Source organism: Sturnira hondurensis, unplaced genomic scaffold (assembly GCF_014824575.4).
Source record: "Sturnira hondurensis isolate 20B ecotype Veracruz unplaced genomic scaffold, ASM1482457v3 Scaffold0000880, whole genome shotgun sequence".
In the NCBI taxonomy this organism is placed as follows: domain Eukaryota; kingdom Metazoa; phylum Chordata; class Mammalia; order Chiroptera; family Phyllostomidae; genus Sturnira; species Sturnira hondurensis.
The window spans coordinates 1,014,410-1,034,697 of record NW_028073511.1 but is presented as its reverse complement, the minus strand read 5'-3'; the positions used below and the strand labels follow the sequence as shown (position 1 = coordinate 1,034,697).

General features: G+C 38.5%; 1 protein-coding gene across 2 annotated transcripts in view; it reads left to right on the top strand.

Moving 5' to 3' along the window:
• KIF6 (kinesin family member 6) overlaps positions 1-20,288 on the top strand; it is a 427,352-nt gene that overhangs the window by 26,031 nt on the left and 381,033 nt on the right. The window lies entirely within an intron of this gene.

Below are 20,288 nucleotides of genomic sequence, written 5' to 3'. Positions count from 1 at the left end.
TTTGTTTGTCTTTTTAGGTTCAGTTGTGAGTTTTTGTCATTTTACTGTTCATAGTTTTGATCATCTTCTTTTTCTTAGATACATCCCTTTAACATTTCATACAATAATGGCTTGGTGATGATGAATTCCTTGAACTTGACCTTATCTGGGAAGCACTTTATTTGCCCTTCCATTCTAAGTGATAGCTTTGCTGGATAGAGCAATCTTGGATTTAGGTCCTTGCCTTTCATGACTGCAAATACTTCTTTCTAGCCTCTTCTTGCCTGTAAGGTTTCTTTTGAGAAATCAGCTGACTTATGGGAGCTCCTTTGTAGGTAACTGTCTCCTTTTCTCTTGCTGCTTTTAAGATCCTCTCCTTATCTTTAATCCTGGGTAATTTAATTATAATGTGCCTTGGTGTGTGCTTCCTTGGGTCCAACTTTTTTTTAGATGTACCATATCTATTGTACATGATCTGTGTTCTCTGTTAAAACATCAGCCTCATGGGGACAAGAACCTGTTCTGTTCACAGATGATTCCCAAGCACCTGTAATGGTGCTTGGCACATAGTAGATGCCCAGTGAATATTTGTGGAGTGAATGAAGTCTGAAACTACTAGATAAACATGCAGTTGCTATATGCAAGCCATGGTTAATCACATAACTGCAGTGTCTTATTCTTTGTTGTGCAGTAAGAAAATTAGATTCTTGACTCCTCAAAATGTTTATAGCTAATGCTTTTGTGTTTCCATCTACTTTAATTAATGAAATTCCCATTACAGAGCCATACACTCAATGCATTCTAATGAAACCATGTTTACCTATAATTATTGCATATTTAGCGCCTGAAAAGACTTTCAGAATGCTACAGACTTTGTTGTAAAGGCTCAAACAGCTGCAATAAAAGAAAGTCTTGGTGACTTAATTCTTTCTTTACTTGTTAAGGATATTTATCTCCTATGAGACCCTGTTTTGTCTCAATCTAAATGATAAGATAATGGTAAGTGCGGTAAGTTTTCACTTAGGAGTGTCTGTCTTTTCATTCTGAATCTAGGTACACAGCCAATTGTGTTAGGACTTATTTGTATTCATAGACAAAATATTCTTCATCCATAGCTTTGTAGAGATTCAAATGTATATTTGCTGGCTAGGATCTTTGAAAATCAATATTCTTTTACTTCTGATTTCATTTTAATAAGTTTATCGTGATAACACCAAATATGCATCTTACTGACACAAAAATCAGGATTATTGTTACAATTAGGATGTTTCCTTTTTTGAAGAAATGCTGACTTGTGCTGCATGCTGCTTTAAACAAATGAAACTGCTTTTTTAATGGGATAAATTGTTTCTGGAAGTTGCTGTGCTATCTGTGTTTCTGGTAGAGTGTTTATATCAAGACAATAAAATTTGGATTTCCAGGGAAGCCACCAGAGTAATGAAACACTTAAGTAACACTCTGTTTTCTAAGTGTTGATATGACATAAAACTCAATTACCTTCTTTAAATGTAATTAAAGGATGAAAATCATGGCAACAATCTCATATTAGATGAGATGAAGGCATGGTCCCAAAATTTTTTCAATTTTCATATGATATTAATATTATAGGACTAAAATTATAGAAGTGATAAGAATCAAAATTTCGGGGTACTAAGACAGACACTAAAAAGTTATTACTTCTGTAGTCTCCCAATCTACAGTATTTTATTTTACCATGTCAACCAACCTAACTGGTTGCATGGAAAACTGACCAGTCGAGTATTAGTCTGCAGGATTTTCTCAATGACAAGAGGTAGCAACCTCTTGAGGTATCAAATCAAAGAAAAATGAATTTACTGGCTTCTGTTACTAGGAAGTGTAGAAGTGTGTGGATTTCCATCTCCATTTCCTGTATGTGGCTGGTGCCTCCAAGTTTACAAGCTTGTAGAACCAGTCCTCATCTTCCCAATGAGCTTAAGTAGAATATCTGCCTGAGGACTGTGGAGTGCCATGCCCATCCCCAAACCAATCACTATTTCTAGAGGTTGGAGTATGCTCTTTACCTAGGTACCCCCAACCTGTTTGATGGCCCCACCTGTATTGCCTGGAGATGGGGAGAGGTTCTGCCAAAGGACGGGATGTTGGTGATACCAGAAAAAGAGGGATAAGAAAGCAAACTGGACAGATAAACCTCTGCCTAGAGTTACTAGGCAAAGTAAACAAAGCCAAATCAATTTGAAGATAATGATAATATAACTATATCTTTGGGGGCGGAGATATATAGATATATAGATATACATACAATGTGTATGTATATACATACACACACATATATAATGTATTATATATATATAATATATATATATATTATCCCAAAGATATATACATACACACACATATATAATGTATTATATATATATAATATATATATATATATCCCAAAGATATATTTTTCATTGCTTTTACAGAGGGAGGAAAGGAGAGAGAAACATCTGTGTGAGAGAGAAACATCAATTGGTTGCCTCCCCTATGCACCTGGACCAGGTGTCAAACCCAGAACCTGAGTANAAACCTCTGCCTAGAGTTACTAGGCAAAGTAAACAAAGCCAAATCAATTTGAAGATAATGATAATATAACTATATCTTTGGGGGCGGAGATATATAGATATATAGATATACATACAATGTGTATGTATATACATACACACACATATATAATGTATTATATATATATATATATATATATATATATCCCAAAGATATATTTTTCATTGCTTTTACAGAGGGAGGAAAGGAGAGAGAAACATCTGTGTGAGAGAGAAACATCAATAGGTCGCCTCCCCTATGCGCCTGGACCAGGTGTCAAACCCAGAACCTGAGTATGTTCCCTGACCAGGAATCAAACCCAGAATGTTTCAGTTACATGATGACACTCCAACCAACTGAGCCACACTGGCCAGGGCCCGATGAGATATTTAAGAATTAAAAACATTCAGGGGTGACTGTAGAAATTAAAGGAAAAGAATGGGACTTGTTCCCATTCTGACTGTGTCCTTCTGTGGTATCTCAAAATTAACCCATCTGTTTAACAGTAGGAAGTTTACAGATGTCATTATATTTGAGGTTGTCTGTAGTAATATATTAAATAAAGAAGAACTAACATGTATTAGTTTTCTACTATGTGTTAGGCCATAGACACTGAGAAATTTGACATACATATACATACATTAGCTGTGTCAACGAGGCATTAAAGATAACGAGCATTTATTATCTCACATAAAAGAAACCTGGAAGTGGGCAGTCCAGAGCTGCCTTGGTAGCTTCATGGCCACTGGGGACCCAGGTTCCTTCTCTTTTGTTGTTCTATTCTTGTCACATCATGTTGTGGTACAACATGGCTGCTTGAATTTCCGCCCAAAGATGCTCCTCCTAGGCAGCAGGAGAGAGTAGGAGTGGTTTGAAGCTATTCCTTTGTGAAGAATTACTGGCAGTCTCACACAAAATTTCCATTTAGATCTCAGTCACACGGCCACACTAAGCAGTAAGCGAGGCAGGGATGTGTGCGGGCACACCCTGTTTTATTGCACTTTGCTGTATTGCATGTCAGATGTTGTGGGGCTTTTTGTTGCATAATGAAGGCAGGACTCTCCACCACAAAAAGATTATCATTCACTTTATTGCGATACTCTCTTCATAGCCATGGTCTAGAACCAGACTCACAATATCTTTGAGGTATGCCTGCTATTCTTTTAGTCAGGTGCCCAATTAAAATTTGGGGTTGGTTATTAAGTAAGAGGGGGAGAATGACTATTGAGAGACGACCAGGAGTATCTGCCTATAATTTATTGTCTAAGACGTACCACAGACATTGTTCATTGAGCTTGAATATCATGTTTCTCAAGTTGGAAAAGTCTTACCTATCTCTGGGTTTGTGCTAGTGTTGCCCTTAAGCTCTCCCTTCCTACTCTTGCCTGAGTCCTCAGGTGTGTTGTAAGGTGTTGCTGGGGCATCTTCTCAGAGTCCTGGCATGTACTGACTTCCCCGGAGCACATGGGTGCATTGATCTGGGCAGTGAGTCTCTACACTAATTCCACATGTGGCCGCTGCTTCTCACACACCGTTCCTGTTAGTCCCGCCCTTCATTCCTCAAGGAATTGAGAGATGAGCATTGTTTATGATGGATGGAAGGCTGCTTCATTTCTGCCCTAACAGCTGGTACCCTGTTTGTCACTTCTAAAAGGAAGGCTTAGATATATTAAATATGGTATTATTTTCTCTCTTCAAAAAATATTGAGTATTGCCTTGGCCAGCGTGGCTCAGTTCGTTGGGCGTCGTCTCACAAGATGAAAGGTCACCGTTCCATACCCAGTCGGGCCACGTGCCTGGGCTGCGGGTTCAGTCTTTGGTCAGGGCTTACAAGAAGCAGCCAATCAATGTTTCTCTCCCTCGCTTTCTCCCTTTCTTCACCCTGCTCTAAAAATAAATAAATAAAATCTTTAAAAAGTATCGAGTATAACTTCTGTTTCACCTCACATGTTGCAAATCCTGTAAGGAGCAATAAGAGTGTAACGGGGTTGTATATTAAGTAGCTTCAAGTAAATTTACTGAAGTGTGGGTCTGGTAAAAATAGTTCTCCTTAGAGGTTACTTGGCAAAATAAGTAATGAGCAGAGGTCCAGAAATGTCTCAGTGATAAAACCATCATTCGTCTTTGTTAGACGTATAAAAGTACAGAATATATTTTATTTGAAATGTAAACATGTTCAAATATGTTTAAGGCCTCACTGTGATGTCATGTATCAAAATTTTAGCATACTGAAAAAGTTGTTTGGCAGTTTACCTCATGTGTTCCTCGTGTGTCTTCTAAGCTCCAAGATTAGGAGTGTGGACAAAAATGGGAGTGTGAAACTTCCTCAATAAAATTCTTCTTGAGCACGATTCGGAGTGATGTATTACAGGGACCTTAAACCAAACCAAAGGGCAGCATGTCTCCGTATGGTCATATGTTTGAAAAGAATGGCAATGGTTACTTTGGGGAAGTTAGTGGTTTTAAAAAATTGAGCATAGAAAGACTCTTTTTCTCTAGTTTTAAGTTTGTGTTTTCCTCGACTAAAATGCACCACTCAGACTTTTGTCTCCAGTTCAGTCTGCCTCTCACAGAAGTTCATCTCCTATTTCACTTCCAGCGAGGGTGGTCAGATTGAGCAAATGAAAACACAGGACAACAAGTAAATTTGTATTTCTGATTAACGATGAATACATTTTTACTATAAATATATCCCAAATGTTCATAAGTCATGCTTATCCTAGAAAGTGTTTGTTATTTAGCTGCAATCCAAATTTAACTGTATTTTATCTGGCAACCCTACTTCTAGTCCTCCTTGCTATTGTCTTGTCTGTTTATAGGGTGGGGCAAAAGTAGGTTCACAGTTGTGAGTAGGTGAAACATTGAGTTTACTCTTGTATTGTTATTTATTAGTTAATGTATTTTCCACATAAACAATTGTAAACCTACGTTTGCCTCCCTCTATGTTTTCTTCATTGAAGTTCACATCTGCATCAGTTGATTTCTTCTTTCCCCGTGTTTTCCTCTGCCTGTGGCCATTTCCATCAGGATGGTGTTCTCTTCTCACTTTGTTGGTTTATCAGCTAAAGGCATTTCACTCCTGATCTATTTGCAGCCTGGCAATGTTTATGCTTGAAACTTTGAAGATGTTTTGAGCCATCTTTTACCCATGTCCCCTGTATTTGTCCTGTCCATTCTTCCTTCACAGTATGTTTTTCCCTGCCTTCTTCCTTCTCTTTCCCTCCCTCTCACTGTCTTTTTCCTGTTTGATCCTGTCTGTCCATTCCCCCACACTACCCTCGCTTCAGGTCTGTGCCCACAGGTGGTTCCTGCTTACCTGCCCTCCTGCCTTTCTAGCTGGCTTCCTGCTCTAGGCTCTTGCTACTGCAGGTGTGTTTACACTCCTGGTTAACCATTTTAAGCGATTGCACCAAATTTTATTCCTTCCCAGCTGAAAACTTTCAACGACTTACCGTTGTTTGCAGAATGAAGTGGAAGCCCGTTATTCAAGGCCTTACACGCAAGGCTTTCCAGAATTGGCCTCTGCCTAGTTCTCTAGTCTCAGTTACCTTATATCAGTGATTTTCAACCAGTGTGCCACAAGAATTTTTAAAACAGGCCATACCTTACTGTTTAGTCAGGGGCACTGACCTGTTTTTTCCTTAGACTGTCAAATAAAAAATGAGAACAGCCAACACAACAATAGCCATTAGCTGTATATGAATCAGAATTATACCTATTTTTTGTCAGATTGGAAAAAAACTATAATTTTTGGTGTGCCACAGAATTTTAGTAATTAGTTGATGTGTGCCATGAGATGAAAAATGTTGAAAAGCCCTGCCTTATATCAGTGTATATTACCCTTTCAGATTCACTCACCCTTTCACCAGAGTGTACTATTGAAAACCCCTTTAGCGATGTTTTAAATTATGTAGTCATTCACCATGTAGATTAAAAGGAAGTATTATCTTAGTTCACATCACTCTATTAGTAAACGTTACATTATAAAGTGTATCCTAATAAAAATATATATAAATACAAAGAAATGTTTTAATTTTCCCCATTTACCAAATGACACACAGTTTCTTGTACTTTGAATTAATTAGGTAATAAAAACATGATTCATTAACAAAATTTAAAAAGGTATCACGTTGTATTTGGCTTTGTGACCAAACGCACAGGACATGTTTGTTACTGTCAGACTGTGTAACAGCAGCATTTCATGACCCGATGTTTGTTAATTCTTGCATTTTTTGCTTTAAAATCCACTCACATAATTCTAAACATTTTTATACCTTTTACAGCATACTTCTAAATGATGAGAGGAGAAAGTAGGTTTCATATTATTGTCTCCAAATATTTTCTACAGTGACTATATTTCAGAATTAGATAGTCGTTATTCACAATAAATAAACAGCCAGATTACATACATCCCTGCACTTCTTCCTCATGACTCTCTGGGTGTCTGTTTTAGGAGCCCAAGGCTCTGGAGGACCCCGCAGGTGTGTCCCCTTCCACACTGCTCTTTGTGGGCTTGGCTTGGTCACATAGTACGGTAGCAGCTTTTTGTGGGTCTGAGAAAGACTATGGCTGGTTTCTGTGATGCCTCTTTTTCCTGGATCATAATAAATTTAATAAATAATAAGTTTCCTGATCCCTGCTCTAAACTCATCAAGATGAAAATAGGTTCTATTGATCTTGCACTTCAGTCTTGTGAGTTAATCATCACAATTGGTACTGATTGGATGACATGATTGGTAGATGAAGCTTAAAACTGTCAGATGGTTTCAGTACCTCATTTCTTGTCTTTCCTTTTCTACCTATTCTCTGTCCTGGCGGGTTGACCTATGAGCTCATCCATCTGCTTCCTGCCCTCTGGCTTCTGAGTGGGTTCAGCCAATGGAAAGTCCCAGCAGGAGGTCAGTAGGGAAGGGAAGGTGAGGTCAGATTATTTTTCCCCTCAGCTTTCTTCCTGCAAGGTCACCTTGGATGAGCAGTTTTCTTCATTCTGAAGATCAGTAACTTCTCAAGGCAGCCTAATCTTTATAATAATGCTGTCCCCTTCTGAACTCCAGTAACCTTTCTTTCCCACTCTACTTCCAGGCCAAGGGGTAGTAACAGATCCACTGAGACTATTCTTGAGGCTCCCCTATGTGTCCCACCTCTTTGTAAAAATTTCCTCAGTGGATGGAGTGGCCCATCTATTGCCTGTTTGGATCCTCACTGATGCAGTGCTTTACAGGGAGTAACTACTTTAATCCCTTCAGCGAGGCTATGAGGTGAGTACAGATAGTATCCCGATTCGAAGGAAAAGGAAAGGAAAGCACAGAAACACCACGTGACCGGCAAAGATTGCAGGGCTTACGCAGGACAGAGCCAGGACTCGCCTGCCTCGAGGCTTCATGACCTTAAGTGTCTGCTCTTCCCAAGTATGCTGATATGAATGATAATAGTGTTTTGCCATTGTTTTCAGAATATTCACAGAACAAAATATATCCAAGTTAATTATGTCGACAGGTAGGGTTGATCAAATTATCACCAGGGCCCTCTTCCCACGTAGCATTTTCATCTTAATACTTCAAAAGATAGTAATCTTTTTACTTTCCCCGGGAAAGACTGGAAGAATGATATTCTTTTGTGTTAAGGAATAAGAAATTCAAAATTTACTTATTATCCTCTGCTCTGGTGAAAAAACTTCTTTGCCAACCATTAAGTATTTGCTTAAAAATATGAACTCTTCAAAGGCTTGAATTTAGCTTCTTTCTGTTCTTAAGAACCTGACATTAACAGTTGGTCATTTCTCACAATGACCTAGTTTTTACATCATTTTGGTCCTGTCAGTTTGTTCCCAGAACTGACGTAGTCATCATTTTGCTGTCTTCTGTGTGTTGGGAGACGTCTTCTGCCCTGCCCGCTGCATCCACCGCTCATTCTTCATTGTCCATTGTTCTCCGCGTATTCTTCTGGGCTGTGACCGGTCACATTTTCCGTCCCCTTGGCCTTGTGTTGTGCGCTGCCTTTGCCTGCAGCTGCAGTCTGTTGATTCTGGACTGTAGGTGCCCGTGGTTGCTGTAATATGCTGCTTCTGGATGACTTATTTGGCAGTTACATTTTTTCCAGCATAGCAGCTTCCCAATGTGTAGCTTCTTTTATTCATGCTAAAATACTGAAAATAAAGAAACAGCCCTGTTATAGTTCCTATGGGATCCTTGGATCATTAAAACTTCATGGAGTGATAGTCTGTAATTATTCAGGTCTCAGGTATACACAAATTTTAAAAATTCACTTGCTTTTTAGGAACTCAAAGGAGGAAAAACATACATTTATGATTCAGGTGTTCTTGTTGTTAAAAATAGTACATTTGAACGAGTGGTTGTTTATACTTTGGGTTTTGGGTGGTTATTCTGCAGTGAAGGTCTTGTTCTTGACAAATTTGCTTCCCCGTCATTTTTTCTAATGTGGGCGGTCAGGTCCTGGGAGGAGGCCAGGGTTTCTTGGCAGTTCCCTCTTCTTGTTGCCCGGAACCCAGCACAATATTACCGTGGGCTTAAACTGCCAGACTAGGGAGTTTGACCAGAAATTCACATCTGTGAGCACAAGCAATCATTTCTATTTTGTCAAACTACTTACCTTAGTGTTTTATTCGAGATTTATTCTGAAGTAAACTGTAGCTTTAAGGTTATAAGAAAGCTGCTTACTAAAATGTTTTAGCTTTACCACATGATTGGCGTAAATAGCACCTTTTTGGTCAAATGTTTTTGCATGAAGAGAGTATATTTTAAGTGCCTTTTTAAGGATTGCTCAAATAACTAGGAAAATCTAGTTGCACCTACTTTTTAGGAAAGATTTCCAAAAAATAAGAAAGAGCAATGTGGTGGTATTTTTTTTTTTTTACTAAAACTGCCATTTTATGTACATTTGAGATCTAGACAGATTAAGCCAAATATGATTTACTCCATTGTCCTGGCAAAGAATTAAGGAGATGACATGTAGAGTTATTTTGTTTATGTTCATCAAAAGGCTCTTTCATCTGCCATCCAAATAAAGGATATTTAAGTACAGCAATGTTTTAAAAATCTAACCCTCATTCAAAAAAAGAAAATCTCAAAAAATTGCCATTGACCAACTAAAACAAAAATAAACTTATATAGCAGGTTTATGCATTATACTCTTAGTTTTAATATCTGTGAGTTTAATTTGCAACAAGAGAAGAGTAAGTACAGAGATTGCCCAAACTGAGAAGGAGAGGAGAAGGAAAAGTTTTCCTAGGGGTTTGAAATGTTGAAGAACTCCAGCCATTCAGCCACTGCAGCCATCTTCAGTTTTATCTGCTCACAACTGGTGGTCCACTTGGGGTGGGATCCAGCACGAGAAATACCCCGTATCTTTCCACTTCTTCCCGTGTCATATCACACACTTAGCAAAACCCCTTGTCTCGTTAAACCTAGTCCCCCTCCTACTCCATACTTACACTCAGTCCACTGAATATTTCTAGAGGAAAACATTAATTGTGTTGATTGGTCTCACTATAAACTCATGCCCACTTATCTCAAGTGGGCACTCCTTATAGCTTTATACTAATACACTTTCCTGGTATGTTTGCTTTCTCGCTCTCAGAGATGACTGTTCCCGAATTTAATTCTCAGATGAACTGTATTCCTTTCCCTTTCTCTTACTCTCAGCTGTTTCATATTTCACTGAGTAAATCGACCCAATCAGACAAGTAGTACCTCATTCTTTCACCACCAAACCTGCCAGCCTGTGTCTGTTCCTAACTCTGTGGCTGGTGTCCTGATACGATACTCAGAGCTCCCTGTCCCGGCCAAAGGCCAGTCATCATCCGCTTGTTTACTGAGGCCTTCTTCTCTTGTCTTCTCAAGTATATGGCACTTGGAATTTTCTTCTTTCTGCACCGTCATTGGTTTTTAGAATCTATGGGGTCTTTCTCATCAGTATATTTTAGTATCTTCTATCTTAAAACAAAACTGATGCCCGTGATTTACCCTTCCAGCTATTTCCCATTTCTGTCCTTCCTTTTCCCAGGAAAACTACCTGAAAACAATTGTCTGTCCTCTTCTCTGTACTTTTCATGTTCTGTTCATTCCTTGACCCTCTCCAGTTGGAATTCTGTTTTCTCTACCCCCTGAGACTACTCTTGTTAAGGTCATTAGTGACCTCCATTTTGTCAAAAACTGTGACCACATGCCCATACTTGTGTTTCTTGATATTTGAGCAGCGCTTGGCAGGGCTAACTTTATCTTCTTTTTTGAAACATTGTTTTAGTACTGATTTTCATAACATCACACTGTGGTGCCTTTGGAGGTGTCCCACCTAGGTCTCCCTTCATGTGATTTGGCTACAGAGTGATAGCCTTCATCTACCATACATTTAGGTCCAACACAGTGTGCACATAGCCCAGGCTTTCTCACAGTATTCACTGACATTAACTGAGCATGATAGGGGCACTAGAACTGGGACATTCACTACATGAGATTTTTCAAATAGACACATTGGATCAGGAAGTTCCCATTGGCCAACCCAAGTCTCTCTAGAACCAAGCTGTGGCCTGAAGCTCTTTCCATCCAATCCTTCCATCCCTCTTTTTTTTTTCCACAGACCTGTATAATGTCTGAAACTCTCTTTATCTATATCTGCTCCCTCCTCTTTTATATATCTCTTGTATATCTAATCCCATTTTGGTGTCATCTTCCCAGAGGATCCAAATGGACTCACACACTATTCTATTCCCTTACTCATTTGGCACTTCTTGTCTCCAATGCCTCCTCTTCTCCATAAACTCTTAACACCCATAGCTTCATCTTTGGACCAATTCTTCTTGATACCTTTAGGTTGTCATTCAGTCCCATGGCTTTAGATACAATCTTTGTACCATTGACTAGCAAATCTGTATCTCCAGCTCTCATTTCTCCCCAGAACTCCAGAGTTCTATATCTAATCATGTTCTTCACGTCTCCACTTGGTTATTTAATGGTCATCCAAAGGATAACGTATTTCAGGGAACTTGGTCCTTATCCAAATCTGGCCTCCTTCAGTTGCCCTTATCTCCGTAAATGGCTGCAGTCGTCCTTGATGACTTTCTTCCTCATCTCCCGTTAGCAGGTATTACAGACTAAACCCTAAAGTGTGTGACAAATTGACTCACTTTTCTTCTTCACCATTGATACCCTAGTCAGTATTGTAGCACTGATTGCTCTGTTGCCCACTCATAGTTCATTCTCCACTCAGCAGCCAAAGTGAACTTTGAAAAATGTAAATAAGATCCAGTCATCCACCTGTTTACATTACTACACAATGTTTTTGTTAAACTTTGAATAAAACCTAGATTCCCCTATGTTGTTTGTAAAACTCTACCGGGGTGTCCAACCTGGGGTCCATGGGCTGCATGAGACCCAGCACCGCTATGAACACTGCCCAACACAAAATTGTGAATTTACTTAAAACATTATGAGATTTTTTTGTGTTTCATGTCACAATGTATTTCATGTGTGGCCCAAGACAACCCTTCTTCCAATGTGGACCAGAGATACCAAAAGGTTGGATACCCTGCATACGGTTGGCCTCTCCTGGAGCCTCAGATCACCTTTTCCTTTCCCTTGGCCCCGCCACAGTAGCCTTCTTTCTCTTTCTAGGACAAGCCAAGGTTGTTCTTACCTTTGGGCCCAATTATCTAGGTGTCGTTCCTCCTTGTCACTCCAATCTTAGCTTAAATATTACCTCTTCAGGGAGGCCTTCTCTGACCTCTCAATCTAAATAATGTATCTAGGTACTTTCTAGCTTATCACCCTATTTTCATTTTCTTCATAGCACTTATATTTTCTGATCTTTTTCTCTTTTTACTTACTGTCTGTTTCCCTCACCTAGAATATAAGCTCCATGAGAACAGGATCCCTTTGGTCTTGTTCATTGCTGCATTCCCAGCACTTCATTGAGGGTCTGGTATGTAGTAAGCATTCATAAGTATCTGTGGAATGAGCGAATTGACAGAACTTCATTTTTTCACCTCCATGAACATATTTGGTTCTCTGAAAGGAAAGGTAGTGAATTTTTCTAACTCTATATTTCTGAACTTGGAGCTTCCATTATATTCATTATTCCCCCAAATGTAATTTTCCTTGAATATACATAATGCCAATAGTGTTAAAATCTCATTATTGTGAGTTCCATAGGGCCTACCATTGGCTTTGTTACGGTGGAATTTCTCACAAAACCAGAGATTGCTTTTCCAGTCTACAAAACCTGGGTTAAAACAGCCGATTCTCTGTTTCTCTCTGGAACTGTGAAGAGAAAAACTCTGACTCTGAAATGGCAAGTGAGTGGGATCTAGGGGATCTGCCTGCCTTGTGCAGAGGGAATATTCCCTTTGGGTTCTGTGCTTGTTTCTTACTGAGTGATTTGAGTATTGGAGGAAGAAGTAGTTGAGGCAGAGAGAACAATGAGAAGGCAATTACTATTTGGTGACTAGAAAAGTTCCTAGAGCTAAACAGTGTTCTCTCCTACTTTCTGTAACATGAAGGGGTCATGATCAAGTGCTATTTTTGCACATGAGAATATACATGAACAAGGGCCAGAAAATGAAGTAAGACAAAACAGAACACAGTTCCTGTTATGAAGTGTTTGGTGCTGACAGCTTGTTGTAAACAGAGCAATGGAGGTTTTTTGTTTTTGTTTTTAATTGTGTGTTCTGAAATGTGGAAACAGCTTTGTTATATTAGAAGTTCTTTCTTTCATTGTAATGGTAATTGTGTTCAAATCAGACCATCAAATTTATGTTTTAATGGCTCAAATGTTATGAGCCATGTAAATGCTATGTTATAATAAAAATGTCTTGAGTTTTTGAAGTCATTTATTAGGAACTTCTTCTGACTCTCTCAGACAGAAGTATTTATGCCCTGTCCTTTGTATCCATAACACTCAACACATGGCCCTTATCATTTTGTAATTGTAATTCTCTGTCTGTATCCTGTACATACTAAGCACAAGGGCTGCATTTCACTCATTTTCGCATTTCCTACCTGTACTCCCCATTAAACTCCCTACATTGCCTAATATAATGGTGCTTGGGAAAAGGGGGTTAATGGGATGGTAGTGTCTATTTCTATAGCTACTTTCTTACTTATCTACTACATCTTATTCTGCTCTTTTTAGCAAAGCTCCTTGCTTAATGGCCAGTTATTTCTAGTCTTTGTCAAGCTATCAAAGCAGAACGGGATGTTGCCTTCTCCCGAGCCTGTTATATTGCATTCTCCTATAGTTCTTAGATCGTCTTCATTGATAAGCCCATCTTATTTTCCTCCACAATGAGTATAATCTGCCCGTTAAAAAATCACCTGACCTACTTCCTTTCTACAGTTTTATGTATGTCTCAGTGGATTCTGCATTGGTGTTGTCTTATTTATCTTTCCCCACCAGTTATCTTACTGAACTGTAGGTTGTTGGAAGGCCAGTCTAAACAACCACTCAGTGCGTACTCAGTGAAAGCACCAGGATAAGTACCGTTGGAGATACTGACAAAGAGATAGTTTGCTTGGGGAATTAGAACTCACTCTATTTGCTTTATTTGAGATGCCAGATCTTGTAAGATACAGTATTGAGTTGTTAATTGCTGTCATGCACAAAAAGAACCCATGCCATGTGATATCTATGCGCTGATGTAAAACATCTTAGGTTCAGAAACAGGCATTCTGGATGATATTACAGGGAGAAAGAATGACATATACAAAAGCCTAAGGGAACTAAAGAAAAAGCCAAAGGATCTAGAAACTCGTAGGACAGACGACTCTTCTGTTAGTTTTTCTCCCATCCTCCTTGTCCTCTCCCCACCATTACCCTTCCCAGACACCCCTGCTGTAAGGTAAACATCAGTGAAGATAATACCTCCTTAATGCTTCCCTTAGAATGATGTAAAGTAAATAAATTAATGGAGCTCTCCAAAGAGGGATGCTGAGATATCATAAATTTGCAAATGTAAATTCATACGTAGTACACTCAGCACTGTTTTCTATACCAGTGGGCACTGACTGTATAGACCAATTAAATGCTGGCTCCCTTTCTCCCTGATGTGTTTTTATGACAGTAGAACTATAATCGTATATACAGGCTGATATTTGGGCCAAGTCTGTCTTTACAAAGATGTTAATTGTAAATTTAGCCCATTATATTGTTTCAACATGTGCTTTGTTATTTATTTTTTCCTTCTAGAATGCTGCTTTCATTTGTTTGTTGAATTCCCCCCTCCCCCCATCATGGTGGCTGTTGGGAGAAAACGTTGCTGCCTGGCAAAGGGTGCTGGGCCTTGCACGATTTCTTTCTTCTAAATTTATTCCATTGTAAAGACTCCAAAATGTTAGAGACTCTAAAATGAAAGACTCTGAAATGTTAGAGAAACTTAATAGTTTTAGTTTTTTAGAAATTTAGCCCTTTGCTCATCTTTCAAACAGAACAGTGCTCTGACATGTCTGAGGTTTAGAACAATTTGGCTCCAGTTGATGAGGGGGGTCTAATATAGGTCTTTGTTGCTGAGCAAAATTCAGTGGTTTTGGCCCATGAGAATTTGTGCAAAATTGTTGGTTTGTTTGATTTGGTTCCCTTTGGACTACACCCATGAAGTTTTTCTTTGGGTTTAGCCTGGTGATCCCCACCCCACACCAGACTCAAAGTGGAACACAGTGGGAACATTGAGGTTTATACCTCAAGCTATAACTCATCCTAGAGCTTTACCCAGTTTTGAAAAAAAGAGGGAGCCTCGATTTTAAATCTTTGAATTAAATATTTATTGAAACTGAACAATCCTAAAGTTAGTTTCCATCTTAGAGGTCATTTGACCAAACTGTCTACCTGATGATCAATTCAGAATGTTTCCAAGGATCAATTTCAGAATGTTTAAATGCTTTCAATAGCTAATTAACTTCCATGCAGGATTCCATATTTGTCCTTTGGTTCAAGCTTGTTGACTTTGTGGTCCAAGTGTGCTATATTTGTATGATTCATTTTTGTTTTTGATCTATCAGGAACCAAGGGAGGTGTATAAAAACTTCCAGATGTGTGTATTTCTACTTGTAATTCTGTCAGTTTTTGCCTTGTGTATTTGGAGGTGATAGTATTTGATCAAAATTGCTTCATCTTTCTGAGAATCTCTCATCTTCCGATAGACAGTAACTGACTTTATCTGTAACAGTTCTTTATATCCTAAAGTTCATTTAAAAAGAACTTATCTAAGCCCATGTTGGAAGCCCACAACACATGTAGAGAATATTGCCAAAGGGTCTGAGCCAGAACGCGGTAATCAAACACTGATATAACCCACAGCAAAATGTGTGAATGTACACACAAAAGTGAGATGTATTTTCCATCTTCTTATTTTCAAACTTTCCATGTTCTTATGGCTTAGTTGTATCTCTTTGTAATGAAATATTAATTACTCTCACTTTTTTATTCAAGTTTTAGTCAATTTAATGGTTACTGATATTCGTTGTTATCTCTGTCATGTTTACATTCTATTTATCTTATTTTTTTCTGTCTTTTTCTGTTTCTCCTTTCCTTTTCTTCCCTTCTATTTTGCTAACCAACTTTAAAAAATTTCTACTGCTTATCTGGAAGTTTTACATTCTCTTTTCTTTTAGTGGTTATCATTAATAATGTATAAGCATACTTGAATTCATAGAGTCTAAAATTAATATTTCTAATCTCCTGATTTATATGATTATTTTTAATAACATTTCTCCCATTTTATATTATTTATTATTGTTAAGTGTTTTAATTATGCCTTGTTTTAATGTGATATAAATTAGTCACCATTATTGTTATTTTATTTTAAAAGATCAGTCAGTTCCCTGACTGGTGTGGCTCACTTGGTTGGATGTTGTCCCACAAAACAAAAGGTTGCCAGTTTGATTCCTGGTCAGGGTGTTACAAAACAGAACCAAGGGTTTGGGGGTACGATATACTATTACCGAAAGGACCCCCACTAGGTCCTCTATGCCTGCTGCCAAAGGAAAGACGTCTCTTAATGGAGAGATTTGTGAAAAGGAAAGGAGATGTTTATTTAAAGCTATACAGACTTAAAGTAGTGACCCAATGTCCCCATTAAAATATCAAAGTCCTTTAGTATACCAACAGATGCACACAGTCCTTCCCTCTCCCTCTGCCCTAATCTGGGTTACTGTATCTCAGGAAAAGAAGTAGAAGTCTGTGATTCAGGCTCCCGGCACCATCAGCTGTGTTGCCACCAGGATCTCCAGCTAATCCAAAGCCATATGGCACCTTCTCGTGGCCCACCAGCAAGAGTCCTTTCACCCCTTTTCTTCCAAACAAAGTCTCTCCTGCTTCCTAAGCCACATGGCAAAAGGGAGCATCCCAAAGCCACATGGTCCTCACTCTCGCCAAAGCTGTGTGGTTCTCCCTTGAATGGCTGCCAAGCCTGGGTTTAAATCCCTGGGCCAATCTTCCTCTGCAGTCCCATTTCCGACCCCTCCTATAATCAGTTACACCTGCCAGCATTACCATATCTTTCCAGCTTTACTGGGCTGCCAGGCATAGCCCCATGGTGTGGAGCCAGTCATTTCCAAGCTCTCATGTAGGCCTTATAACCAGGGGTAGTTGCCTCTCAGTTACATCTTGGGTGGAAGTCGCTTCTATCCCCCTGGCTCAAAGCATGGCCACAGCTATTTAACATATCTATGAAACAAGTTAAAGGTTATAGATATGTTAAATGACCATGCCAGAGGTTAGCTGCAAATGACCACGCCAGAACATCCACAGTTCTGCATGTTCCTGCTCCATGTGTCCCTTCCCCCAACTCAAACCTGTGGGGGGGGAGGGCATCCTATATATTTCTCTAATGTTTCTTGGACACCTTGAGTTTTGGGGCCCCATTCCACATTCCTATTTGGGGTCCCTCTCTTGGCTGCACCCTGTTACAAGGGCTCTTGCCTAGGTTGCAATTTCAGGATATGAGAGAGAGGCATCTGATCAATGTTTCTCTCTCACAATGATTTTTCTCTCCCCTTTCTCCCTCCCTTCCCCAGTCTCGCTAAATAAATAAATAAATAAATAAATCAGTGAATGTGTGAATTGTCCCATATTTTTTTCAGTTTCTTTGCTCAATGTCCCTTTTCACTTCTTTCTGGTTTTAATTTTCCTCTTCCTGGAGTATATCCTTTGGTAGCTCTTTCAGAGCACATCCTTTAATTGTTAACTCTCCATATTTATTTATTTCATTTGTTTTATATATTTGTTGAATTTTGAATTTCTGGTTGACAGTTATGTTTTCTTAATACTTTGAAGCTATCATCCTATCATCTTTTAATTCTTGCTTTTTAATTGGTCTCCCCCCCAAAAAAAATTTCCTGCACTGTTTTCGAGAGTTTTATTTTGTGTATATGTTCTGTGGTTTCACAATGATATGTTTCCATGTGGATTTATTTGTATTTCTCCTTCTTAGGACTCATTGTGCTTCCTAAATCTGAGGACTCACATCTGTCTTCAGTTCTGGAAAATTCTCTGCTATTTTTTCATTGAAGAATTTTTCTCTTTCATTCTCTTTAATGCCTGGCTTTTAAAAAATCTTCACCTAAGGATATGTGTAATGATTTTAGAGAGAGATGGAGAGAGCAAGAGTGAGAGAGAAACATCAATCAGTTGTGTCCCATATGTGCCCCAACCAGGGATTAAACCCACAACCTAGGCACATGCCCTGACCAGGAATTGAACCAGCAACCTTTTGGTGTCTGAGATGATGTGCCTACCTACTGAGCCACTTGGCTTTAATGCCTCCTTTTATAATTCATATTAAGCACACATTTTCCTTTTTATTCTGTGCTATTTTCTTAGGCTTTAAGAAATGTCTAAACAACAAAACAAACAAGCAAGCAAAATATGACCAATGACACTCAAATACGGAGCAGGCCGACAGGGTCCAGAGAGGAGAGGGGAGAGAATCATAGGGGAAAAGGGGAGGGACTCAAATGAATAAGTATAAAGGACACATGGACAATAATTAAGGTGGGGGGAGGAAATGGGAGGGAGGTGGGGAGCACTGAGGGGGGGCAGGGCAGGGAATATAAAACAGAAAACTGTACTTGAATAAGAATTAAATTTTAAAAAAGTAAAAAAGAGAAATATATATTTTAATCTTTATATTGTTCTTTGTTGCATTTTGGGTAATTTTCTCAGATATTTCATCTAATTTACTAATCATTTCTTCACTTATGACTAACCTCATTAGCTCTTACATTAACTTTTTAAAATTTCAATGATTATATCTTCATTTTTATAATTTTATTTGCCATTTCTATTTGTTCTTGCTTTTCATACTGTCTTGCTATTATAGTTATTACTTATTTTAAGTATTTAGTATTTTTAAACACATGTGCTGTATGATCTTTACATCAAAAGTTCTTGCCGGTCTGGACCTACTGTTTGTTACATTTGCTGACTCTTGGTGGATTGTATCCTGTGGATTTCATTGTTTTGGATTGTTAGGTTATTTCAGTGAGATTTTGGTTGTTGCAGTCTTATACTGCAGTTACAGTGTGAAGGGCATGTCACCATAGACTAGGTTTATTTTTGCTTCTGTCTGCTGTCCCAGAGCTATCATCAGCTTCAAAATGCTTTTTATATTAATTTCAGTGATTGAGAAATGCAGACCAGTTAGGTACTGTAAAGATATACTTCAGTTGTGCACATGAATAGATAAATGGTTACTAATGCTGAAGGAAGACCTTTTATTTTTCCACCTATCGTTCAGGGAAAAACAGGTGGATTTCATTGTCACTTCCCATGCTGATAGGTAGATAAGAAATTTGTTTTATTTGCTTTTTGGTCCCAGGTTTATAAAGGGGTCTTATTTCCAACTACCCGCTTTGTATTGGTCTAAACCCTGGTTATTGATACTAGAATTCTTTTACTACCCCCAGTACTCTCAGGGGGTTGCCCCAGCATCAGCTCATGCACTTGTTTTTGTTTTTTTTGTTTTTTGATCTCTAGGCATTTTTTCTAACATTTTTTTGTTTTGCAGATTTAGCTAGGTACTTAAAGGGTATACATTATATTCTGTCCAGAGTCTTTAAGTAGATTTTAGAAGAGATTTCAAGTCTTCTGGCCAGCCAAAAGTGGAAGAATTGGAAGTCTCAGTCATTACATATTTCCCTGTTCTGTACTAATGACACTGGTGTGTCTGTTGTTACTATTGAGGTGCAGGACCATTTATTGACTTCTGTTACATTTTTGTTACTCCTGCCTTTAAATTTGGTGCTCATTCAGGCTTTTTTTTTTGCCTTGACTCAGTTATCTAGTATGTTAGTTTTAACTCTCAAAGCTGAGTCATTCATTAATTTGATGTACATATGATTTCAATTTTTTACAAGTGTTTGGTAACAATATTAAAACAAAGCAGTCCATTTCAATTTTTTAAACACTAATTTGAAAGAAGATATGCGCTTCTATGTTCATTGCAGCATTATTTACATTAGCCAGTATGTGGAAGAAATGCCAGCACCCATCAATAGTTGAGTAGATAAAGCTCTGTTATACATATACAATGGAATATTACTTGGCCATAAAAAAGAATGACATCTTACCATTTGCAAAAGCATGGATGGACCTAGAGTATTATGCTAAATGAAATGAGTCAAACAGAAAAAGACAAATACTATGTGATTTCGCATATATGTGGGGGAATCTAAAGAACAAAATAAATGGGCAAACAAAACAGAAACAGACTCATAGATGCAAAGAACAAACTGATG